At 40.5% G+C, this 18,186-nt stretch overlaps 1 protein-coding gene, 1 long non-coding RNA gene and 1 pseudogene across 4 annotated transcripts in view; 1 reads left to right on the top strand and 2 right to left on the bottom strand.

The window, feature by feature from the left end:
- Window positions 1-18,186, top strand: part of PEX5L (peroxisomal biogenesis factor 5 like) — a 178,309-nt gene that overhangs the window by 42,456 nt on the left and 117,667 nt on the right. The window lies entirely within an intron of this gene.
- Window positions 1,402-16,614, bottom strand: LOC143682540 (uncharacterized). The gene is made up of 3 exons (XR_013175178.1): window positions 16,523-16,614; window positions 15,163-15,654; window positions 1,402-1,735 (listed from the first exon to the last, which is right to left on the bottom strand). It is a non-coding gene; the product is annotated as an uncharacterized LOC143682540 (long non-coding RNA).
- Window positions 7,756-8,488, bottom strand: LOC143682539 (ferritin light chain pseudogene; annotated as a pseudogene).

Below are 18,186 nucleotides of genomic sequence, written 5' to 3'. Positions count from 1 at the left end.
GTATCTTAGCTTTGGGGGTTCTCTGTGTGTTTAAAATACATCTATAGCTCCGATGCCTGAGTAGGTTTTGGCATCTACTAACTACTTGAGCATGATTTCAGTGGACTAGAAATGAATACAGTCCCACTTTCTCCTGCAAGTCAATCGACCTTACAAAGCAGACACTGTCATTCCTGTGCCCATTGTAGAGATGAGTAAATGGAGACTTAAAGAGATTGTCTTCTAGAGTCATACAGATTCTAAGTGCTAGAGCTAGGATTTGATTCTAGGTCTAAATCTAAACCCATAACCTTAACCAACATGCTAGTGATTCTCAAACTTTAACATACATCAGAAGCACTGGAGGACTTGTTAAAGCATGCATTGATGGCCCCACTGCTAGAGTTTCTAACTCAGTAGGTTTGAAGTGGAGTGTAAGAATTTGCATTTCTAACAAGTTCCCGGGTGATATGACGCTGCTAGTGCAGACACTGCACTTTGAGAGCCACTACACTCTGCTGCATTTCCACCAATGGCAGTTTCCCCAGTGCTGAGAGGGAACTTGAACCCAGTGTCGCTAGATAAATATTTATGCCAACCCTCCCTTTTTGGATTAATTGAGAATTCCCTTTGCACAGACTGACTACAGAGAACGTAAAGCAAACAACCAATATATTAAATTTCCCAATTAAATAATTCATTTCCTTGGAAATGAATTATGTAATTCTTTTTCCTTATGGACACATCTGATCTTCCTACGAATTATGAATTCCTACGAATTCCTATGAATTATGGAGATTTTTCAGTTAGTTCAATAACATTCTGAATCAGTTTCTGATCATTTCAATGATGACTTTCCCCTTCAAACAGATAGAATATGAGAGCTCAAGATAAGGAAGCTCTCAAATTCTGAAGGTAGCATTGGAGGAGATGTTTTTCCTGACACATCTAAGCAAAAGAAAAGATATTTATCTTAGGTCCTGCTGTTTTCTCTTCCCATGGCACCCTTGACAGCATTTATCACACTTGCAATTATGTGTGTAATACATTCATTCCCTCTAAATCATAAGCTCCAAAAGAATCACATCTGTCTGTCTTGTTTACTACAATCTCCCCAGCCCGGCAGTATTTGGTGACTAGGCTAATTTACTGCTCTGTAATCCATAGTCATAAAGCAACAAATCATAATCCCAGAAATTACAAGTCTGTCTAGCTACCTCCTGAGAAACATCTTTAAAGAATGTGCATTGGAGGGTGGAGAAGAGAGGGGGAAGAATTGTATGAGGATTCCATAAAACAGGAACAGCATGCTTTCTGTTACCCATTCCTAAGCCGTTTCCTGAAGCAGGTCTCTGGGGTGTCTTCTTCTTGTTAAATGATTTCTGGGCTAGAATATAAAGAAAACACACTCTGTTTGAGGGAAACCACAGTTTATTGAGGGACAATTTAAAGTATCCTATGAATCGAATCCGGCTGTGTGGGTGTTTCCTAACTGAAAGCATAGGAGTAGGAGTAGGAGAGGATGTGCGTGAATGCAAATATGAATGGTATCTAGGGGCCTAGATGGATGGTAGGTGGGTTCAGGGGGGAACCGGTGACTGTTTCCTCGTGGTCATGCTCCAGATGACACGTAGCTGGGCCACTCTCGTGCACAGGGGAAAGGGCACCGACTGAGTCTCCTCTCATACTCTTGGTTCAAGTTTGTCTCTCTCCATTCTCTCCGCTGTTGTGATGACACATGGCAGGCTGTAGAGTGCTAGAATAGTCATAAAGATTGAAGGGGGTCGATATTAAAATATTTGGATGGACTCAGATTATTGAACAGAAGACATTTGGAATTTAGTTCAAATACAAATGCCAGCATCAGAAAGATGAGTACCACATCTGCAGATGGATACCTTAAGAAAAATCCTTTATTTTGTGAGTTCCCTAAACTCATAGTTGATCTACATGATGTCTGTTGGATTATGCTCTTATGCAATGCTGTTGATCAGTGTGAAAATACCCAGTAAAAAACAGCTTAATAAAACCCATTCATTCTCATGCCTCCCTTAAAGATATTTTTTAGGACATTATTCATTATATAACCTAGAGCCCTCTCTTTGGGAGGATTTCTTTCTAGAAGAGCTGTAATTGTCCTGAGCAATTGGTTTGTTTCCAATCCTAAGGATACTAAAAATTGTATGAATGATGAGTATCGGAAAGAAAGCCATATCTGAAAGAGAGTAAACACTCACCCAGTTGTGGAGAAGAAAAGAATTTATTAACGATCTTGCAAGAACGGAAACCGAAATGGGGTGGGTGACACACCAAATGACAGGAGGCAGTAACATTTATTCCCTAAACCTAGCACATAGACCCCACCTGTTTACCCATTGGCTCGGTACTCCAGGGTTACAGCCCATCCAAAAGGTCTGACTCACAACTTTTTCCCATATAAGGAAATGGTGCCAAACCCACGCTACATCAGAGACTTCCTCCCCTCTCCTACCACGAACAGGTCTGGGCTGGTTTTGCAGCCTTCTATTTAGTAAGTTTTGTTTTCCCCCACTCCGCGCCATTTTGTGTGAAAACTAAACTTAATTTTATTTATTCAGCATTCCTAGTGAGTATTAAGTAGCTCAGAAAAATGGAACTCATGATGTTCATTTTTGTACTAGACATATTTGATTCTATGATATGGTACCGGTGGTCTAGCCTTTGCTTCTGTGCACATATCTTATGTTTTCTTCTTGTATTTCTTTTATTTTGGAAACTAACATATCCATTTATGTACTAAGTGTGAATGAGTTCATTCAAAATTACTTTCTGAGTGCTATTAAGTTCCAGGAACTCTGCTACATAGGTGATGAGGATTCCTTAGTGAACGAAACTGATATGATTCCTATGCTTATTGAATTAAATTGATGACGGCATAAGAAGTTTATTAAGAGATGTCTAGAGAATAGATACATATTCTCCAAATTATCTTGGACAAATTACTCAGTCTCTGAGCCTGTTTCCTTTTTATTAAACTTATGCAGAATAATATCTTACTTTATATGATCTTTTGTGAGGATTGAATTATATCAAACATACTGTATGCCTGTCATGTAACAGGTTCTCCTTCTCCCACTTAAAACCGTGGTAAACATTTAACATTTCCAGTTTAAGCTCAGTATCTGACAAATGGAAGTGTTAGATCCTCTGTTAATGCTAAGGGAAGGGATACTTAAATGCCAAAATCATTGTATAAAAGGCCCAGCTTGACTGATTTGAAAGGAGATGGATGAGGAAAGAAAGGAAGTTAAGTGAGCTTCCTTCCAAAAAGAAAAGGATTGAGGAAAAAGAAGCCATCTGAAGGTGGGAAAATTGGTTGGGAAGCAATGATATTGATTGGGAAGCAATATCATGGAAGGCACGTCCAGCCCTCTTCCTTGCCTCTTCTATTTTGCCTCCAGGGAATAGATTTAGGAGCAGGGAACTTGAAAGCTCAGTTCCTTGTTCTTTCTCCTGATGGCAATTTTAACTATTTTAAGGAAGGTTTTTGGTTTTTGCTTTTTATGCCCTATTTTTTAAGTTTCAAAGAAAGAGCGCTAATAAAAAATCCTGCTAAGCTTGCCTTCCCAGTCATCATAGAAATATGAGGCACATGTCCCGGCCATGAACACAAGCTCAGCCACAGCTCACAGGGTGGAAGACCCTCCTGTTTGCCGACAAATTACTCCAGGTGAAAGGAACATCTCGCCAAATGCTGACCCTACAGCTTAGACATGTGAGCAGCACGGAGCCTGGGTTACATCATCTGTGTGAAGGGTCCCCATAATCATTTGCCAAAATAGGAGACCTGTCCCCTAGCAAGGACTGATTCTGGCTGCAAAAGGTTTTCACAAGACTAAAAAAAATATTTCTATTTAACTGATACTTATCAAGTATCTAGAGGAGGCAGCTTGTTAGCTTCGGGAAAACCTTCAGCTTCAGAGTTAAACAAACCTAGATCCAAATCCCGCCACTATCACCTTAGCTTTCAGCACTGTTAAAGGAAGTGCTAAAATGAACTTTGCTAGAGTGTTTCAAGGATTCTATCCACAGAAAGGCTTTGGCAGAGTATCTTGTCGCTTCCTGGACCCCGCCTTTCCCTTCAGGCTGCTAATTGTGGTGAACACAAAAGAGGTAAAAGATATTCTTACTCCTTAAGGAGTTTATAGCCAGGATGTGTAGACATGAAGCCCCCAGAGAAGTGAATGATAGGGTGCTTGATCAAATCCTAGCATCTGTGGAATAGGACGTGCTTCCAAATCCATAGCTGCTTCAGCTGGCTGAGATAGAGGATGTTGGATAATTCAGTAGGAGTTGGGGACTCCTAACTTACTCTGAAATGTTTTCTTTCCATAGGACCCCTTTTCTTCTCCATCGTTTGTGGGTGTGTGTCATGAATGCACACAAACATACACCAATTGTAGCCTAGGGTTTTTAACATTAAAAAATGGTTTCGCCTAAGAGAAAAGAGAAGAAAGGGTAAGGGGAAAAAAAAGGAAACTAAAGTCTATCAAAAAAATTCAAGGTTCTTTTATTTCAATACTGTGAAGTGGGTAGTGCTATTCCCATTTTAAAAGATGAGAAAAGAGAAACTCAGGTCATTTTACTCAGTCCCAGCCTCATAAGCATAAGAGTCTAAACTTAGGCTTTCTGCCTCTAGGTCCAGAGGGAGATAGAGAAAGAGTTATACTAATGAGGCACTTCAGTGGAACTAAAGGAGCTGCTCTGCCATGGCGTCTTCAGAGCTTTTAACGTAAAGATATCCAGTTCAGTGTAGAAGAAAGGACACTAGCTGAAGGAGGGGGGCTGTTGAACATGCTTGTGCCCACATCTGCCTCTCACCTCATCCACCAGCTGATGATCTATGTACCAATAGGAAGTTATCCAGCAATTGCTATTAGAATCCATGTGCCTTCATCCAAGGAGAAATAGCAGGGATAATTCTGAAGGGAGTTCCACTGAATGGAATCTGGCAGTAATAGGTCATGGCTAAGAGTAATAAAGTGGCAGGGCTAGCAGTGGTAGAGGGGCATGGCTAACAGTGGTAGAGGGGCATGGCTAACAGTGTAGAGGGGCAGGGCTAACAGTGATAGAGGGGCATGGCTAACAGTGGTAGAGGGGCATGGCTAACATTGGTAGAGGGGCATGGCTAACATTGGTAGAGGGGCATGGCTAACAGTGGTAGAGGGGCATGGCTAACAGTGATAGAGGGGCATGGCTGACATTGGTAGAGGGGCATGGCTAACAGTGGTAGAGGGGCGTGGCTGACATTGGTAGAGGGGCATGGCTAACAGTGGTAGAGGGGCATGGCTAACAGTGTAGAGGGGGATGGCTAACAGTGGAAGAGGGGCATGGCTAACAGTGTAGAGGGGGATGGCTAACAGTGGTAGAGGGGCATGGCTAACAGTGGTAGAGGGGCATGGCTAACAGTGTAGAGGGGGATGACTAGCAATGGTAGAGGGGGATGGCTAAGAGTAATGGGGGGCATGACTAACAGTAATAGGTCATGGTTAAGTGTGAGTCCCAGAATTAGACAGATTTGGCTTCTAATCACAGCTGTACGAGAGACAGTAAATCACACAGTAGTTAAAAGCACAGACCCAGGCAGATTACAGTAATTCAGAATATAGGGATAAGGAAGACATTGTCTGTATTTTGGAACCTCATCTACTCTTTGAGACCAAAGGAAGAAAGGTTTATTTTGTCTAGAATCTAAATTTCCTATAGCACATAGTTTAACTCAACTTGTCTGGATAGATCATTTAAACAATCCAAACACAGGCAGTCCAGAATAAGAATGAGAGCCTTTAATCCTGTATAACTTAATGTAATGCCTGGATAAATCCCAGAGTACATTAAGCATATAATCAGAAGGCATTGGCAACCTCTATCTCAGCCAACACGACAAGCGAACTCACTGCCCTCCCCCTCTCTACATGGGACATGACTCCTAGGGGTGTGAACCTTCCTGGCAACGTGGGACAGAAACCCTAGAATGAGCTGGAACTCAGCATCAAGGGATTGAGAAAACCTTCTCAACCAAAAGGAGAAAGAGTGAAATGAGGCAAAATAAAGTGTCAGTGGCTGAGAGATTCCAAACAGAGTCGAGAGGTTATCCTGGAGGTTATTCTTACACTTTAGTCTAAGAATAGTGTAAGAATTCTTTACACTTTTTAGTTAAGGTATATTGGAGAGGCTGGAGGGAAGTGCCTGAAAATGTAGAGTTGTGTTCCAGTAGCCATGTTTCTTCAAGATGATTGTATAATGATATAATTTTAGCAATTTGACTGTGTGATTGTGCAAACCTTGTGTCTAATGTTCCTTTTATCTATGGTATGGACAGATGAATAAAACATATGGATTTAAAATAAACAAATAATAGGGGGAACAAATGTTAAAATAAATTTAGTAGATTGAAATGCTAGTGATCAATGAAAGGGAATGGTAAGAGGTATAAAAAAGAAATAGGGGAAACAGACTAAAATATATTGGTTAGATGGAAATACTAGCAGTCAGTGAGAGGGAGTGGTAAGGGTATGGTATGTACGAGTTTTTTTCTTTTTTCTTTATATTTCTTTTTCTGAATTGATGTAAATGTTCGCTGAGTCGCCCCTGGAGAGGGCAGATGTTGTATGAGATGGGTCTTCCATTTTGAAGCCTCCAAGAATAAAATTTTCTTTACTTGATGTGTAACAATGAATGAAACAATTTCTATGTCTAAGGAAACTTTCTTGGAGAGTGTCAAGGGCCAAATAGGAGATGGCAATAGAGCATCTAGCTAATAAAAATGACTACTAAAGTGGTATCTAGTATACTATGAAGAGTTTCCAATTGAATCCCCACAAATTCCATTTTGAGATAGATACAATTATGTCCTCATTTTACAGAAGAGGTATTTGAACCTTAGAGAGATTAACCTGCCTAAAGATAGGCCCTTACTAATATTAGCACTAGGAGTAATCACTTATTACTAAGTGATTGTGCCAGGCAGTGCAATGAATGTTTTACATGTATTTAATAGTGCCTAGATCACAACCGCTCTTTGATGTGTGAACTTTTAGTACAACCATTTTACAGATGAAGAATCTGATACATTGAGAGTTTAAGTGGGAAGTGCTGATGAGTAGCAGAGCTGGGACAAGAGCCCGGAGTCTGGCTTGGAGTTTGTGCTTTTTTTTTTTTTTCTCCTTTTCTGTGAAAAATAACATATATACAAAAAAGCAATACATTTCAAAGCACACCACTACAATTAGTTGTAAAACAGATTTCAGAGTTTGTTATGTGTTACAGTTCTACAATTTTAGGTTTTTACTTCTAGCTGCTCTAAGGTACTAGAGGTTAAAAGAAATGTCAATATAATGACTCAGCAATCATACCCCTTTGTTAAACCTGACCTTCTCTGAACAACTCCACCATCCCCTTTGATCTTTCTCTCACTCTGTAGGGGTGTTTGGGCTAAGCCCATTCTAACTTTTTCATGTTGGAAGGGATGTCGATAATATCGGATAGGGGGATGGAACTAGCTGATGTTCTGGAGACCCTGGACCCTCTGGGTTTCAAGACTTACCTGGTCTAGGAACCCATTTGGAGGTTGGAGGTTTCTAGAAAGTTACCCTAGTGCATGGAACCTTTATAGAATCTTATATAGTGCCCTAAGTGTTCTTTAGGATTGGCAGGAATGTTTTTTTTGTTTTGTTTTGTTTTGTTTTGCTGCAAAAAGCTTTATTGTTCACACTTGGTTCAAGGCTTGTTAGAGGGTGGCTGGGCAGCTGGTTAAAGAGAGCCTCCTGGCTGGAGGGAGGGGCTCAGGCAGAAGCCTGGATGCCAGGGGAATGCAGAGGGGCGCCCCATAAAGGCCTCTGGGCTCTGGAGGCTCCTAGTCATCATGCTTGAGGGTGAGCCTTTCAAAGATATACTCGCCCAGCCCGCCCTGCGGGCTGGCCAGCCTGCGGAGGTTGGTCAGGTGGTCGCCCATCTTCTTGATGAGTTTCACCTCCTCATCTAGGAAATGGTTCTCCAGGAAGTCACAGAAATGAGGGTCTGAGTTAGCAGAACCCAGGGCATGCAGTTCCAAAAGGGCCTGGTTCAGGCTCTTCTCGAGGACCAGGGCAGCTTCCATGGCACCCAGGGTCGTGCCCCACTCATCTTGGGACGGCTTCTGCACGTCCTGGAAAAGCGCGCGGCCGCCGCGCTGGTTTTGCGTCTTCAAGAGATGCTCGGCCCCCGCGCTTTTCCTTCGCCTACTCGCGGAAGAAGCGGTCCACGCCCTTCAGCGCCACATCGTCGCGATCGAAATAGAAGCCCAGAGAGAGGTAGGTGTAGGAGGCCCGCAGATACCGGTTGACCAGGCGGTTTACAGAGGCCGCCACATCGGCGGTATAATTCTGGCGGATCTGGGAGCTCATGGTTGGTCGACAATGAGGAGCTAACCACAAAAAACCTGTTAGCTGGTCCCGGAGGTAGTGGCTGGCCCAGAAGTTGGTCCCAGAGGTTGCAGCGGGAGAGGCAGTTGGAGGGTGATCGAGGCCGGAGAGCTGGGGGGAGAGTCCCCGGGTCTGTTCCGTTCAAACACTGTTGAAGCAAGGGACAGATCGATGGAACCGCCAGGAGTGCTGCCGGCAGGAATGGTTTTGATTGGGGTTTGGAAAGTTATGATAGGTAGCAATGTCTAACTGAAGTAAGAATGACCTCCAGAGTAGCCTCTCAACTCTATTTGAACTCTCTCAGCCATTGATACCTTGTTTGTTACACTTTTTTCTCCATTTTGGTCAGTATGGCATTGTTGATCCCACAGTACCAGGGCCAAATTCATCCCTGGGAGTCATCTTCCACACCGCCGAGAGACTTTCACCCCTGGATGTCATGGCCCATGTAGGGGGAAGGGCAATTGATTTCACTTACAGAGTTGGTCTTAGAGAGAGTGAGGTCACATCCGAGCAACAACAGTGGTCCTCCAGAAGTAACTCTTAGGCATGCCTATAGGTAGTCTAAGCTTCTCTGCTACATACACAAGCTTCACAAGAGCAAGCCTCAAGATCAAGGGCTTGGCCTATTGATTTGGGTGCCCCTAATATTTGACACAATTATCAGAGGTTTTCCTGGTGGTAAAGTTTAATAGTTTCTTATTTCTTCTCCCAGCCTTCAAGGAACCTTGCTAATACTTTTTGTCCCTGAACCTCCTTCATTCTCATATCATCCAGGAAATTGGTTAACTCAGAACATTCAGAAAATGCCCTCTACCTTCCTCCAGGCAGAACATATAATTGCTGTATTTCCACATAAAACACCACTGCAATCCACAGCTTTCTCCAATAATCTTCAAAATTTAGGTGACTTTTCTGCACATCTCTCAGCACTAAGTTAATTTGTTTTGGTTTCAATATCACTGAACATGAATGTCCTCATTCTTCCTTAAGGCATCTTTGATTAAAGTTATAGTTTCTTCTCTTATTTTATTTAACCTCTCTGTCACCTGGGCCTTAGGATCAAGGTAAGATTGACTCATACCACTGTTCCCTGCACATGAAATTCAGCACTGCCATCCCTGCTCTACCCCCCAAGATTTCTGCGAATTTGGGGGCCGCTAAGTTCTGACGGCCTCCTCTGACTCTGAACACCTGCTTCTGCTTTCTCAGGGATGTTTGTGGACTTTTTCATTCATTCAACAAATATTTGAGCACCTCTTTTGTGCCGGGCTCTGTTCCGGGCTATTCACCTTTGCTTTGTGAGCAAAACATACAAAGTCACTTCTCTGTTTTCTGTCCTTCCACACCTCATCAATCTGAATGTAGAAGAACTTGGCTCCATCCCTTAATTACAAGCAAAAAGCCTGCATTTAACAGGAAGTATTTGTGCTCACAACGACATGGCTACAGGTTTGGGGAGATAACAGGGGGCTGGAGTATACGGGGAAGGTCTAAATTGCTGCAATAGACAAATTAAAAGTCTACAGAATTTTTAAGCCAAACTTTTCCCTTTCTTTCTCTCCCTTCCAAATTGCTACTCAATTCTAATCCAAAGTAAATGTGGCCTCCACCACCACCACCAGCCCACAAAGGGTTTGCAGAAAATATGAAAAGGGCCCATAGCCGAACTATAAATTTATAATAGCCGTGTCTTTAGCTACACAAAAGAGAGCAGCACGTTTTAATTTATTACTGAGAAGGACTCCATTCAATTCTTGGCCAAGGGCCAACCCCAATTCTATCTCTGGCTGGGATGTCAGTGGAGAGGATGGAGAAAGAGGTGGTTTTATCCTTCTGTTATCCAAGTTTGGAAGAAAGCTTCTGACGTTTTAGGCAAGCAGGACTATTATCAGATCCTCCAGCTATACCTCCATTCACTCATTCTGTCAGCAAACCACCATTCTACACCTCCCAAGGCCCAAAACACAAAGCAGAATGAGACACAGTGCCCAGCCTCGAGGGGGTCGCTGTCTAGACTTTAGCAAAAGGAAAGGTGGATTGTGCCGGATCTGGAAAAATAAGTGGAATTTACCAGGTAGAGAATAGGAGAAGGGCATTCCAAGAGAAGGGAACAGCCTCTGCAGAGGCTCAGTAAGTTTAGAGAATGGGGGAAGGACATTCCAGGAGAAGGGAACAGCCTCTGCAGGGCTCAGTAAGTTTAGAGAATGGGGGAAGGACATTCCAGGAGAAGGGAACAGCCTCTGCAGAGGCTCAGTAAGTTTAGAGAATGGGGGAAGGACATTCCAGGAGAAGGGAACAGTCTCTGCAGGGCTCAGTAAGTTTAGAGAATGGGGGAAGGACATTCCAGGAGAAGGGAACAGCCTCTGCAGGGCTCAGTAACTTGCATCCACAGATCTCTAACCAGCATGGTGGGTAGTCTAGTAGAGCTGGAGAGTGGGTGTCCAGGGGATGTGGTGGGGGAATGCACCCCCAACCACAGCTGCCCATGAGGAGTGATGGAAGAAGATCCTGAAGGCGTAGGAAGGAATAAGGGCACCAACAGCCCCTTCCTTCAGAATGCTCCTTGCATGGTGACAGACGGCTCCTTCAGCTTGGACTTCCTCTGTGGCGATTTGACAAACTGTAGGAAGAGTGACATTCTAAGAGCCATATTTGCACTTCCGGAGGCCTCCTCTCTCTGGAACAGAATCCATGTTACTCACAGGAAAGCACCAGTTCGTTTTCAGACAGCCTTTGTCCTTGCCGCTGCATACCCAAATATCATTTAGAGAGAAACCATATTTATAAAAGACCCCAGAGTCTTTTATAAATTCACTGTTCATTCTTGGGAAGAGGAAAGAAGTAAAAATGTTGATACGATATGATATGATTTAAAAATAAAATCATAACCCCTCACGGGATTTAACCTGAAAATAAATAAATGAGCAAAATTCTACAGGACTAATTATAACAGATCAAAACAGACAATAGTTCTGTAATAGAGGAATCCATGTTAAATACTTGCAAGATATATCAGTCACTGCCTTTTGTTACTGTGACATGGTTTTTGTTTTATTGTTATAGCAGCAACCATGATGAGATGAAATATTCAAATTCAAGAAATATATTTGATATTAAAATATTCAATTCCAGTTACACCTTTTTAAAGAAAATAAGCATTTTTTAATGAGGAAAAAGTACAAACTTCATCTTCACTTTTCAGAGAAAAGGTCAGCGTAACGCTAAGTCTGCTGAAAAAAACTGTTTTTAAGTTCTTGAAAGGTCAGGCAGAAAAAAATATTTCTGGAATTTCTAAATCTTAATGACTTTAACATAGAAAGTTTTACAACAGAGTAGGTTGAATTTTTTATGAAATGTAAAACTTCTTGGAATGCAAAGACAATGAGGTCATTACAAGTATCAATTGTAAAAGGCAATAATCATGAAATGAGCTTAACTTTTTTTACCATTAAATAAATTAGCCATGAAACAGATATGATCTAAACCTAAAAGCATACTCTGATAACCTAAGGGGAAAAACAGGAAATAGGCCTTCAAAACAGCTAATTCTCCTAAGACTTTGGTAGTTATATTTTGGGGAAGGCAGCCTTTAAGTGTAGGACATAAAAAGGAAGACTTTATGTCTTAGGTGTATGAAATGCCACAGAGTTTCAATTTACCAGAATGTTTGAGGGGCATATATGTTCTAATTAAGTGAAAATACTCATATATCAAGATTGACTATTGGGAAAAAAAAACTTATTATAGTGGCAGATCTTTCTAAAATATGTTATTGCTTCTTTCTACATTACTAAGTACAATATACTATGACTAATTATTTCTTTGAAAATTTAGTATGTTACAGACATCAAAGCATCTCTTTCCTTACTGCACAGACTCTCAGATGCGGCTGTTAGAGGTGGGGCTGAATATACACTGACTGTGAGACATAACTTAGAGTCTTTGGAATCCTTCAAATGAGCTTGCTAGCATGTCAATTAATTTTTTCTTTTAAACAAACTTTCTGAAAAAGTTAATTGAAGATGCTAGTTAATTTTGTCTTTGTTTTCTTATACTAAAACAGTATATACCTAACTAGGAGGAAATAGTGAGGTGTATGTGTGATGGAGGAGAAATGGTAAATTTTCAGGCAGATTAATTTTAATAGGCTGAAAAATTGGGGGTTTTCTTCATTTCATTGCTTGTGTAAATAACTTAAGAGGAGAATTTAAGACCTCTTTATACTTTTCAGGAAATTTTTAAAGTTTAATTTTTTAAAAAATGGCATAGATTGATTTGGGAACAACTCTTAAAGTTAAAGGAATTAATTTTCTTTTCTGTATCCAGCATGCCTATCTAGAATTTGTATCAATTCAAAGTTGTCTAATGAAATATGAGCGTCATGTAGTTGTTTTATCTTTGGGCCTAAGAGACCATAATGCATTACTTACCAAATTGAAGTGAGTTCAGGTCAAATCTCTTTTAAATTTTAATTTAATCACTTTTGATAATATATCAAGAGTCAGAAGGAAGACAGTGTAGAAGCTAGCAGGGAGTCCACTTATAGGAGATTGAAAAAACTTCATAGGCAATTTAAGATTGAGAGCATCAAATTATTCTTCTGCCATTGACAGCGATTTGGAACACAGATTAGGTAACTATTTCCAGTATAGAACATGCAGGCAGTCACGCTTAGTATCCAGCAGAGAATGGAAATGACCCAATAACTCCATTAACTGAACGGCCCGCCAAACTGTCCTACCCCTTAAAACCGGGAACAAGATATAAATGTAATGCCTACATTATAATTCATCAGATAAACTAATTAGTAGAAATACATGCTTTTGGAACTGCTGGAAATGTTTCAACAATCTTAAAGTCCTCTACATTGAACCCTTTCTTAGACTCTGAAAGTTGATGATCGTCTTTTTTATTGTGATTCAATAACTTTGGTTGGCTAGAATTCCTAATATGATTCTATATTCGTCTACCCTAAAGTATTTAAAACCATTTGTGAATTCATAAGCAATCTTATGGTGCCTTGGAGTTTGCAACAGGTGGTATAAAGGGCCAGATTGTGACTTGGCTTGCATTTCCATTGTTAAGGGAGGTCCATTAGCTTTTTCATTTCATTGAAGTGTTGCATTAACAAGTTACTCTTTCAGATAACAAATGGTTCTTTCAGATCCTATGGACTCTCAAATACATGCAAAAAATAATTTATTCAGTTAACAGGAATTTGCTGATTTATAGCACTGTTAAGATATTTGATCACTTACCTTTACATATATTACCTATTGAACCCTCAGAAAAACCTTATGAGGTCAGTGAGGCTGTACATTCCCACTCTCCAGGTTAGAGAAAACCAAGTTCTCTGCCCCAGGGTCCTTCAAAATAGAGTTGTTTCTGGGTCTCAAACCCTAGACTTCCAGCACCATGTCCCATGCTTTGTCCACATAACACCCAGGATAACTTAAGTTCACTTACCCCATGCACATGAAGTGACACACAACTGGGTTAAGGCATTCCCTCCACAACTTGGAATTGGCAGACATAGTAAACGAATGGAATAATACCTGAGAAAAGGCAGAAACCTGACAACTATTTCCTTCCCTTCTGTTTTGCCAGTTGAAGAAGAGCCTCTGAGGAAGGAAGCATGGAACGTAGATAGTGGGATTAGGTATAGACACAGTCTGGACACTGCCTTCAAAACCACTAGAATCCCTTCTTATCTGCAGTGTCCTACCTGGCTGTTCTCCTAGCCCAGTCTTCCAATCAATACGTTGGGGAAGGAATTAAAGGTCGGTTTTGTTTTGTTTTGTTGAATAAGTACATAAATGTGCTTCAAAAGTAAATGTCATACATCTATTGATATTTGTGACAGTGTTCTACATTTGGAATTAATCGGGTCTGTGATGACAGCCAGAAAGTTTGAAATACAAGTGAAGTGAACTGATACATCACCTACATAATGATATAAATGTGAGTTATAGGTTTATGGTGATGAGAAAGATGGAACTGGCTTTATTAAAACGTTTTGACACTCCAGGGTCCTAATTTCATTTAAAGTCCCCGTAAACATCAACACAGGCTGACATTTTCAGACATAAATCAGAATAGACCAGGGTGTATCTGACAACCAGAAACAGGCTAGCTGTAAGTCTCAAAATCTCTGCTGCAGAAATATTAATAAGACCTTGTGAAAAATAAACAAGCCTACCTGTGGCACATGACTGTGTTAGTTGAATACATTTAAACTAATTGAATTCACATCAGTCAACTAACTCAAGTCAACTAACTGAAGTCTCTAAAATGCATATAATTTAAACAATAGGATGGAATAAATAACTTCCTTGAAGCACTCATTCAGATTTAGAAATCAAATGAAATATGTTTTTTATATAATTATTTTTTTCTAATAGTTCTAAATTGTAAGGGGAGGAGACAGGGCTAAAACCTCCATTCCATTTGAGACAGACAGCACAGCTCCTGCTAGCATTGGCTGACCACTCCATTCAATCTTTGCTTGAATTTCTTTGGGGCTATTATTCCTGACAATTAGGTCATGGGTTCAGAATATCCAGTTTATGATACCTATCAAGTTCTTTCAACCAGAAGATTATAAACCACAAAAGGACATAGCCAAGAAAATATAAAATAACCCTGGTAAAGAAATAACCTCAGAATTTTCTAAATGGTTTACTGAGGCATAAAAGTAGGGCCCCATTGGATGCACAGGGTTCAGTGAAAGAATACTCACCTCCATGCAGGAGACAGGGGTTCGATTCCCAGATGCACCACCCCCAAAAAATAGTAGGGTCACTTTGTAATCTTCTGGAGTTGGTTGATCAGTTACTAATTTCAACTCACTAGAGATGTTTTCTCATTATCTAGTGGTGGCTACACTCAGTATTTCAGTCTTGCATCTGTTTCTTGATTACTGTGCCTTATTAATCTCTTCTGATTTAAGCCGCCCTCACCCTGGTCTTTCCTTGTTGACTGCAGAGAATCAGATGTCCTCTCAATTCGCCCAATGTCAGTTTATGTAAGTCAAAAGACCTCTTGTCCAGCTGTGATTATTCTCTGCCTCTGCTGTTGTTATGGATGTCTCATTACTTTTCAGTCTAGGTTTCTGTTCACCATGCTTGCCCCTCTCATGTCTTCCAAGCTGAAGTCAAAGTTATTTGTTCACTGCAGTGTTTCCTTTAATAGCAACAAATTGATTGAAAATGGTCCATGTGACCAGCAGCAACTGAATGGATAAATAAATTGTGTATATTCAGGTGATGGAATACTATACAGTGGTGAGAACGTAGGACCTATTGCTGTTTACTCCAAGGATGAATCTCACGAACATGATGTTGTATCTTTTAACACTTACCTAACGAGGATTACTAGGCTAGTGCCCATGAGCTCTATGAGTAATATTTTACAGGCAATTAACATTTACTGAGTGCTAACTATGTGTTGGGCATTTTGAAAAATGCTTTCATACCTACTTTCTCATTTAATCCTTCCAAATTCATTAAGTAGATTTATCACCACCCTACTTTCATATGGTAAGTGGAGGCTTAAAGAGAATAATTTCTAAAAGGCAGAGCTTGGGTTTCAACCCAAGACAGAGGTTTCAACTGTCTTTTGACTCTAGTCTTGGTGCTGGTGCCCCCATGCCACCTGGCCATCACTTGCTCCTCAGCCACACTGACCCTGGAGGCTGCACTGGCTCTGGTAGCTGGTAATCACCTTGACCAGTGTTGGCCACACACTGACCAGAGTCATAGCTCCGAGGTCTCTCTATTTTCCCTAATGCCTCTCAGCTTTGGCAGAGACGATGGCCTCCTCAAGGTACCTAGTGGCATTTGGAAATAACCAACAGCCCCTGAAGACTTCTAGGAAAAGCAGAAATACAGGGTCAGATCCAGGATTTTAGAGTAGGAACTCCCAAAGCCTCAGCTCCTCTCTTTCAGTGGTTTATCAGGAGGCAGATTAGGTACCTTAGCTGCAGATCTTGGTTAGCAGCTTATGAATTTGACCTAGTTTCTGAAATTTACTTTTCCTAAATTCTATCAACAAAACTGGGGCTTTTGGTGACTGGGAAACAAGCTAGAAAAATGACTCACTCTGCCACAAAAGAAGGAAGGCCACAAAGAAAGCTACTGAACAGCCAGATTCCAAGGTCACAATTCTTGTTCATAAATTAGTAATGGAATATACCTGAAACAGTCATAAAGGGTATGAATTCCAATTCACTACTTAATAATCCTCTTCTATGAAGAAAATAGGTATAGTGTACTTCTACCTTATGATACCTGGATAACTTTGCTATCTCATATTCAGTAATTTCCTGACAGCACATTTAACATATGGTCTTTGTATCTGTTTAAAAAGGAGGGAAATCCAATCTCTTTGTTCTTAGATAGCAACCTTTAACATTGAAAGGCCTCCAGTTTATTATGAAGAGGAAATACTTTGTCCTGACTTGTTTTAGGTGGGTTTTTAACTTTTCATTTTGAAACACTTTTAAATTTACAGAACAGTTACAAAAATAATAGAAATCCTGTACAGAGAACTCCTACATACCCCCTGCCCAGATACCCAGAGCCATCAGTTTTAACATTTCTCCACATTTGCCATATCATTCTAACATCTCTCTCAATCCAACTATCTACCCATCCATCTATCTGTCTATCTCTGTTTTTTGTTCCACTCTCTGAACATTTGAGTGTGGGATGTATATTTAGGCTCCTTGAACACTTAATACTGACATGTACATTTCCTAAGACCAAGGATATTCATTTACATGACCACCTTAAGTGCAGTAATCCTGTTCAAGAAATTTAACTAATATAAAGCTTACAACCTATGTTCCTATTTTTTTTCGATATTTTTATATGTTCCAATAATGTCCTTTTGAGTCTTTTCTCCTCCCTTATATGTCTGTGTTCATATAGTGCATTTAATTGTCATTGTCTCTAGTTGCTACTTCCTTTTTTCTTTATTGTGGGAACATGTACTTACAACATGAACTTCCCCATCTCAACCACTCCCCAGCATACCTTCAGTGGGGTTAATCACATTCAAAGTGTTCTGGGACCCTCACTACCTTCCATCACTAAAATTTTCTGTGTTCCCAAACAGAAGCCCTACACCCATTATGCAATAACTCCCGTTTCTCCTGCTCCCCACCCCTGGACACCTGTACTCTACTTTCTGTCTCTATGAACTTGTGTAATCCCTGAGATGTTATTTGTAGTTAACCATAGCCCTTAAATTTAACATCCTAAATCTATAACAATGTCATTTGCTTTGATACCAACTCAACTTCAATAGTATACATGCATTATGTCCTATACCCCTCCATCCCCCCAACTTTATGTAGTTCTTCTCATGTATTCCACGTTTATACAATATGAATCCAAACCATTTATTTTATCATTACATTTTATGCATTTGCCTTTTAGAACTTGAAGGAAGTTAAAAACAGAGTTAGAAACCAAAAATACAATAGTACTTCGTTTATGTTTACCCATGTCATTACCTTTACCAGGGATCTTTATTTCTTCACACAACACCCATCTATTGTCTGTTGTCCTTTCCTTTCAATCTGCCAGACTGTCTTTAGCATCTCCTGTAGTAGTGATGTCTAGTGGTGATGAACTCCCTCAGTTTTTGATTATCTGTGAATGTCTTAATCACTCCCTCATTTTTGAAGGACAGTCTTACTAGATATAGGATTCCTCCTTGACAATTTTTTTGCTTTCAGCCCTTTAAACATGTCTTCCCA

This window comes from Tamandua tetradactyla, chromosome 5 (genome assembly GCF_023851605.1).
Source record: "Tamandua tetradactyla isolate mTamTet1 chromosome 5, mTamTet1.pri, whole genome shotgun sequence".
NCBI classification, from domain to species: Eukaryota; Metazoa; Chordata; class Mammalia; order Pilosa; family Myrmecophagidae; genus Tamandua; species Tamandua tetradactyla.
The sequence above is the reverse complement of the archived record's forward strand: the minus strand, read 5'-3'. Positions and strand labels throughout refer to the sequence as shown.